Source organism: Arachis ipaensis, chromosome B02 (genome assembly GCF_000816755.2).
Source record: "Arachis ipaensis cultivar K30076 chromosome B02, Araip1.1, whole genome shotgun sequence".
NCBI classification, from domain to species: domain Eukaryota; kingdom Viridiplantae; phylum Streptophyta; class Magnoliopsida; order Fabales; family Fabaceae; genus Arachis; species Arachis ipaensis.
Genome location: NC_029786.2, coordinates 16,896,577 through 16,905,450, shown reverse-complemented (window position 1 = coordinate 16,905,450; position 8,874 = coordinate 16,896,577). Strand labels below are relative to the sequence as shown.

The window sequence follows — 8,874 nt, the reverse complement described above, 5'->3', positions numbered from 1 at the left end:
TTGTTAAAATTCTGTGATCCCTGAGGTTGCTCTCTCCACCCAAAATTTGGGTTGTTTCTCCACCCCTGATTATAGGTCTTAGAGTATGGGTCATTATTGGGGTTTCTAGGAGCATTCCCCATGTAATTGACCTGTTCAGAAGAAAATTGAGTATAATCATAATTCTCATTTTGCACAAAATTACCTGTCATGTCATAAGGGATCTCTTGAGGTGCATTTTGAGTGTTGACAGCTAAAACCTACATCCTACTCAATTGTTGAGAAATTAAACTCATCTGCTGACTCAAAATTTTATTCTGAGCAAGGATAGCATCAAGAGCTTCTACTTCCATAACGCCTTTCTTTTGAGGGGTCTCAGAGTTCACAAGATTCCTGTTAGATGAATATAAATATTGGTTGCTAGCAACCAATTCAATAAGCTCAATAGTCTCCTCCGGTGTCTTCTTCTTGTGCAATGAACCACCTGCAGAATTATCTAAGCACATCTTGGACATTTCACCTAAGCGTTCATAAAAGATATCTAGTTGGGTCCATTTGGAGAACATGTCCGGAGGACATTGCCTAGTCAGTAGCTTGTATCTCTCCCAAGTTTCATAAAGAGTTTTACCATTCTTCTGCCTGAAGGTTTGAACCTCCACCCTAAGCTTAGTTAGCTTCTTTGGTGGGAAAAATTTAGTAAGAAACTCAGTAACAACCTTGTCCCAAGTATCCAAACTCTCCTTGGGTTGGGAATCTAGCCATAGCTTTGCTCTATCCCTCAGAGCAAATAGGAAGAACATGAGTTTGTACACCTCAGGATTCACTCCTTTTATCTTCACAGTATCACAAATCTGCAGAAAATTAAAAATAAATTGATTTGGGTCTTCTTGGGGAAGACCATAATACTGGCAGTTTTGTTGCACCAGGGTGACCAATTGTGGCTTCAACTCAAAGTTGTTCACAAATATAGGAGGCACCACAATGCTTTTTCCATAAAGATCTGCAGTAGGAGCAGAGTAAGAGCCAAGCACTCTCCTAGGTTGCTCATTCCCATTCGGATTTCCCATGTTGGCATCAACAGCATTATTATGATCCATAATTGATTCTGCAGTCTTGTAAAGTCTTGCTTGTTGCAAACGCCGCCTGAAAGTCCTTTCAGGTTCAGGATCAAAGTCTAATAGAGGTTCCTTGTCTCTGTTCCTGCGCATAAACAGATAGATGACAAGAAAAGATGGAACTCTCTACGTCAGAGTGCAGAGAATTCCTAGGGAAGTAACCTGAGTAAAGAGATAAAAAAAATACTGAATAAAATAAACACTAAAATTCGAAAATTACTATTAAAATTAAGATAAAAAATTTCGAAATTATTAGGCAAATTAAATAAGAAAAATTAAAATAAGACTAACTAGGGAACACCAAACTTAATTTCAGAAATTAAGAAAAATATTAGTGCTATTTATTTATTTATTTATTTTATTTTTTTCGAAAATACTAAAGCAAAATTTAAATAAAATTAAAACTAAAACGCCTAATCTAAGCAATCAAACAACTAATAGTCCACTATCAATCCCCAGCAATAGCGCTAAAAACTTGGTGCGGAATTTATAACCACAAACTAACCGACAAGTGCACCGGGTCGTACCAAGTAATACTTCAGGTGAGTGAGGGTCGATCCCACGAGGATTGATGGACTAAGCAACGATGGTCATACCAATTAATTCACATATAATTCGTATGTCATAACCCTAACTTTAATGTTTGGAACTAGGAATCACAAGAACCATAAATATTTACCTCCTGCATGTAGTCTATATCATGCCTAAATCTCGCTACGGTCTTTGATAACCACGCTGTGGTCCATTCCGAATGACTCCACCTAAAACATGATACATTGAAAAAATTTACATAAGTAACCGTAAATGAAATATGCATAGTGAATATAATTTCCGACAAGAACCATAAATATTTACCTCATGACAACTGGTATCTCAGCAGGTGGAAGGGTATGTCTCAGTACGGGCGCAATACACGGCATTCGCTCCCATGCCCAAACAAACAACAGAATAAGAGGGTCATTCATCTCCTTCGTATCATATCGTGATGCACGACATAGTGCTCTGTAAAGATGTGCGAGACATGCTGACCCCCAACTATAAGTATGGATCCGCTCGAGATCGCGAAGCAACGGTAGATACTTCGCTTGGGCTTATGCGGTCGACTTATCTGTGAATAGGGTCGACCCTAACATACCGAAAATGTGACATCTGACGTATCTCCTTATGGAATCTTCAGTGTCCAACGGCTCTGCATCTCTGATACGTTGAACCCAACCAAGCTTTATATAGGATTTCGAATTACCACTGAGTACTGGTTCACGTCCGAATATTGCCATGCTCTGACTCCGAATGAAGTCACTACTACTGTCAGTCCATCCACTCACAGGCTCTCCATCAATGGGTAAGCCAAATATATGAGCGACATCTTCCAATGTCACTGTAACCTCACCCACCGGCAACACAAAAGTATGAGTCTCCGGCCTCCACCTTTCAACCAGAGCAGCGAATAAAGGGTGAAATCCTCTTATCACCCCAATCACTACAAGAAAAATACCCATTCAGCCACACTTTTTTTAAGCTACATTTGAAAAGCGTAGCCTATTCTATGTATTCTATGAATAGGCTACGCTTTTCTCCGTGTTGCCTTTTTATAAGAGAAAAAGATACACAATTATGACATCATTTAAAAAGTATAGCCTTAGGTATTATAAAAATCACTTATAAAGCGTAGCCGTAGGTTGATATCTATAGATTCACTTTTTATATCAAAGGGGACGCTTTTAAAGGGTAGCCTATTTATTAAGTTTTGGGTGCATTTTAAAAGTGATGCCTAATGTATCTAAAGCAAAAAATTTGACACTTGCTGAATTTTTTTCCTCTTGACTTTTTCCCATAACCACGCACACTCAGCTCACACACTTAGTGAAATTTTTACCCATTACCTCCAAAGCTCGTCATCACTCACCTCCAAAGCACGAAAAAAACCCATTCAGAGAAGATGAAAACCCTCATCATCACGAAGATAGAAAACCATACGTATCTACTATCTAGGGCAAAATGCTCGAAACTTAGTTAATTTTTTTCCCTCTTCCCCCAAAGCACATAACACCCAGTGAATTTTTTCCCCTCTTCCCCCTTTCCCCCGCTATCATCATTTCGCACAAAGCTAAGAGTTCATAGCTCTGCTTTGCCATCACATGGCTCTTCTCCTTGCACCACATCCTCACACTGCTCTGCTACGCCAGGCCACGCCACCACCGCGGCTCTGTTACACCGCACCGCCGCCGCAGCTCTGCTACTTCGCAATGACGCTGCAGCTCTCTTATGTCGCACCACCTCCTCGCCCTGCTCTTCTGCTTTTCTCCGCGTCTCCTTTGCTAATCGTGCCGCCTCTGCTCCGTCTATCCCTACTCGATTCGCTCTCTCATCCACGATAGGCAGACTTTTAATTTTTTTTCCTGATTTAGGAAATTAGGGTTCCTAATTCCCACTAGCCTGTGTTAAATTTAATTAGGGTTCCTATATCACAATTTCATTTTTAATTAGGATTTTTCTATGCCTGGTTCAATTTCGTGTCACATTTGAGCATTGCTTATTATTATTAGTGTTGAATTATAGTTTTATTCTTTATTCAATTTGTGATGAATTGGGAGTTTTAGCTTTCTCGTGTCATACCTACTGGATATGACCCTTGTTAATATGCTTTGTTGTAAGATCATAAAGCTAAGGGTGTTTGAAACTGATTCTAATGGAGACGAGAATATTATCAGCTTTTATTCAGAATAATTCCAGTTCTTGCTGTTGATTGGATTGGCAAAATTAATATAAAATCAATAGAGACATAACTTGAGGCTGATTTATCTTACAAATCAACTCATTCTTTTCTTGGATTTGGTGAAAATCAGAAAGTGGTCAAAGGGAAGATCCTTAATTCATCAACTTTGAATGTTCTGTATGAAGTTGATGGTCATTGGGATAGGTACTATATTGTCTTTAAAATTTTTCACTTATCGGTTCTTAAACAGTTAATTTTATTCTATGTTAGATTTATGCTCATTTCATAACCATTTTGATGGGGCAGAACAATAAAAGTGAAGGATACAAATAACAGGAAAGCGAGAGTGATATATGATGCAAAAGAAGTCATTAATGGGCTGCAAGCACCAATTGTTAAGGATGCAGAGGTAACATATATAAGACTATTCTCTATGATAACATAGCATGTTATTTGTCTCGTAAGATTCACATTGTGTAGTCAACACCTGGAAATGAGTTTTATAAGATCTTATACTTTTTCATCATACGAGCTAGTAGCTTTGTGTTGCAATCTGGTATAATTGTGAATGCAGTAGCTCAACCAAGTTGCTTTCTAACTATTGGCAGTTTCTGCTGAGTTGTTTTGCTGGTTTTGGCACTTATTTTGCCTTGAGATAATTGGAGATACTTAGTTTTCTTGTTAAGTTTTTGCATTCTATCAATTATGAAAGCAAATTATAATCTTAGCTTTCCATTCTGTTAATTATTCATCAGGATAGTACTTTTGGCATCCAAGAAGCAGAAAACCTCTAGTGAAAAGTCAAATACTAAGGGAAAGGCTGCAAGCAAAAGAACAAACAGAGAAGCCGTCAAAAGCTTCAGTGAAGGATCAAGGTGAATTGATTGTATTTTTCTCAATATCATTTCTAAAGTGAATTCTTTTGTTTTTCTTGTATTGCGGAAGAACTTAGCTGAATCCATAGATAATGCGGGATTACATGATTTATTTCAAAAGTTTGGAAATATCTTGTCCAGCTTTGGGAATTGCTTTGGTGCTTCAAATTGGTTTAGAGGGAGTGATGATAGTGATACTGCTGAGAAGCCACGGGAACGAGGTAATAAAATTGAGGTTGTGACTAATTGAATGATGTTGTGTTTGATTTATTGAATGATGATGATGCTGAAAATTCTGTTTGTTAGAGTGCATAATTTGTTGAAAGGCTAAAAGCCAAGTTTCATGATTGAATTAATTGATGATACATGCTAATGATTATTTGAGATGATGCTGGTCTATTTGTTATATATGATGCAGTAAATTGACGATAATATGTGTGAATTGTTTGAGTGATTTGTGGCTGGATTGCTATGTTGAGTAATGCAGAAATTGTTGATTTCATATGAGTATGCTTAAATGTGAAAAGTGACAAAAAATGGTGATTTATTAATCCTGAGCACTTGGGACTGATTTAATTTTTCCAACAAGTTACAATAGGTAAAAGAAAGTTAGAATGCAAGGTTAGAGTGAGTGAAAAGCTAGGAATCAATTTTTGACCTCTCAAAATCCAAGGTTACATGTTGCAGAATTATGCAGTTTCAGGCAGCAATTTGTGAACAAAACTAGGAGCAATCTAGCCACTTAAAATGAGTGAAATTATTTTTCTATAAAACTTTAAGATGTCTAGATTATTCACCTAAAATTTCAGAAATTTTATATGTGTGGTTTGGGAGATATGTTTTTTAGAAAATGGTCATTTTCTGCAGAAACAATGCTGTACGAATTCTGAAACAGCAATTTCAAAATCACATATCTCAACACTCTGAAACTATTTGGAGGTGAAACCAAAGAAGAATGAAATATTAGGATGTCTAGTATTTTATGTCCAAATTTCAGAACAATTCGAATTTTATAGAGAAAGTTGTGTCTTCTGGAAGCAGGGCTGTTCACTGCTGCGACAGCACCCTTTCCTTAAAACAAAACCATATTTCGAGAGGCATAAATTTTTCTAGAGAAGTGAAAATGCTCTGGGACTTGAACTGGGTGAAAGATGGGTAAGTCTGGTTCAACCATACCAAACTTTAGGAGAATCCAACCAAATATGGATTTTATATAATTTTTCTAAGTTGGTTACTGCTTGCTGTTTTTCTGAAGTGTACTAAATCAGTAGCTGATTTTTAAAAAATCATATAAAATTAAATTCTTAGAACGTAGTTGCAAAACCAAAACCAAAGTATACTTTAGGATTCCTCTAATGAACTTGTATTCTATAGTTGGGAAATAATTAATGTTTTTTATATGTAAGGCTATGTTCACACTGCAGGAGAGACTATTATTCATCAATTCTGCCATCTTGGCTCTTTCTCTTTTCTTGGTGGTGGTTCTGTGGTACGTTTTACTTTGAATCTCTTTGTTTAGAATTTTTTTATTTGTAAAAAAAAAAGATATGATTATTATGATATCATGTAAGGATAGTATACAACACTTAAGCCAATTAGAAAAAAGTTTATGAAGGCTGTGATTAGTAAGTATTGTATGAGGAATCTGGTTGTTCTTGATTTTGGAATTCAATAGAGCATTATTGGTCATCGAGATGATTAATAGAAAGTTGATTAAACTGGGTCTAATGTGTTATTGATATTGAATTTTCCTTGTATAACTTGTTAAAGCAAATACTGTTACCATGCCAAATGATTTAACATTACTCAGTGTGCAACTACAATGTCATGTTCTTATATACATGCAGGTTTCACAAAATGTTCGAAAGTACACAATGGTAGCCAGAGAAAGAGCGGAGCTTCGGGGTCTAAATTTAGTGGGCCTGACTCGACGTGGATTCAGCATTGCAGAGGTTATACTAACAAAAATTTTAAAATTACTCATCTTCGATTGTTTTTCAGTGCAACTAAACTTCTCTCTTGTTTAATTATCCAGATCAAGAACCTTAAAGCAGTCTATCGGAAGATATTCATGCGTGCTGATGCAAATGCCGGGTCATTCGAGGATAGGCTTACCGAAGTGGTATTTCTCTATTTTGCTTTATCGCTTTCAGGTAGCCATGATTTGTAGTAACTTAGCACTGTCACATTATAGATATAATTGCGCTGGTGTGGTTAACCACCCCCTTCCCCCGGTGGCACACGCAAAAGAAAAAAAAAAAAAGAAAAAGGAAAGAAAACTGCATGTTGCCTTTTGTCTGATATAAATTTCTAACCTAAGGTTGTTAATAAATAGATCTCTTTTATTTCACAAGGTATATATTTTTAGTGAGAATATGAAAGTAAAAGCATTAACATTGTATTGTGGCATTTTTTTCGTATTGAGGGAAAGGTGAGTCCTAAATTTTACTGAGTCTTTGAGGAGAAGTGTGGCACCACAAAAACGATGTGAATTTCATTTATACTCCATAAACTTTAAGTGTGTCATTAATGTATGCTTTAATTTCTTTGTCTACTTTGAATATATTAATTCATATCATCTATCATTAGTTTTGTTATGATGATAACTAGACAGCTTAGACTACATGTGTTAGCTTTCTGTTTCACTTGGGTTATAGTTTTTTTCAGCACTTAGATTTGTTTTTCAAACCAACTGCTGCTTTCATCTACAATGTCAAATTCCCTCTTCAGGTGGCTAGCTTTTCATTTGATGACCATAATTGCCCCCCAACTTCAACTGATTATCTCATTCTGTCATAGTGCATACTCGTGGTTGAAGTTAGATATTGAGAATGTTGTGGTTGTCCATTGTAAGGCTAGAATGGCAAGAACATGATTGATGATTTTCGGTCTTCTATTATTCTTAAAAGTGAGTAGTGTAACAACCACCCCTTCTAGAAACCAAAATTTAAATTCGAAATTTGAAAATCAGTTAGGAGATAAGCTTAGAATTTTGAAATTTTGGATAGGAACCTAGTAACCACCCTCCGTTTGAAATTTAAAATATCCCAACCACCCTATCCCCAAATGTATATAAATAGGGGAACACCCATAGGTAGAAAAATCACTCCTCTCAAACACTAATCCTCCCCCTTCTCTCTCTACAAAGAAATAATATTCTGCGGGCAAACACAAGAGGCAAGCTCAAAGAAGCGTTAGGAAAAAGAGTAGGGAATTATGTTTTTTTAAAATGCTTGGCATGTGTTATGTTCTATTTTTATTTTCTTCCATTCACGAATGTTATCATGACATTAATTATCTTTCACTCATCCTTTATTCATGTTGATCATGTCTGTCCACCATGTCATTCATGTCTTCTTAAATCATTAGTATATGTCTCCTTGTGATATTCATTCAATTATTCACTATACTCATTTTGTGCTCTTTCATATGATTATATTGTTAATATTCCCTTAGGTCGAGAGTACATACCTTCTTATAATGCTTATTCAATCTCCTATATTATTATATTAATATTCCCTTAGAGCCGAGAGTACGTGCCTTCTTATACTGTCTTGTTCAACATACCATATTCTATTATATGCATATGTGTGATCTCTTACATTATTATATTATTATTTATAATATTTCATTCAAATATTTAATATACCCTATTCTATTATGTGCATATCAATATGTTATTATTACTCCTTTAAAGTCAAGAGTACATTCTTTCTTAAATATTTTATTCAAATATTTAATATATCCTATTCTATTATGTGCATATCATTATGTTATTATTACTCCTTTAAAGTCAAGAGTACATGCTTTCTTAAATATTTTATTCAAATATTTAATATACTCTATTCTTATTATGTACACCCATATGATCGTTTGCACCATTATATTATTCCTTTAGGATCGAGAATACATAATTTCTTTAATATTTTGTGCAATTATTTAAAATGCCCTATTTTCTGCACTTTGATATGACCTCTTTCAATCCATGCTATTATATTACCAAGATCTTTTAATTAGAAAATCCATACACATGCTAGAGTCTCATGATTTTCATATATCCCTTTATCATCACAATTGTCCCTTTTCTTGCATGATCTCTTCTTATATGATTTTTCTCTCGTGTATGTTTAAACAACCTAATTGTAAATTGAACTGAGGGAATGATCCTTCGGTAAGGGAAGGTGATCGA

The 8,874-nt window shown here is 35.5% G+C and overlaps 1 long non-coding RNA gene across 1 annotated transcript in view; it reads left to right on the top strand.

Moving 5' to 3' along the window:
- Positions 6,122-8,874, top strand: part of LOC110268749 — a 6,868-nt gene continuing 4,115 nt past the window's right edge. The window contains exon 1 of the long non-coding RNA XR_002357169.1: positions 6,122-6,174. This is a non-coding gene — a long non-coding RNA (uncharacterized LOC110268749). The remainder of the gene's footprint in view (positions 6,175-8,874) is intronic.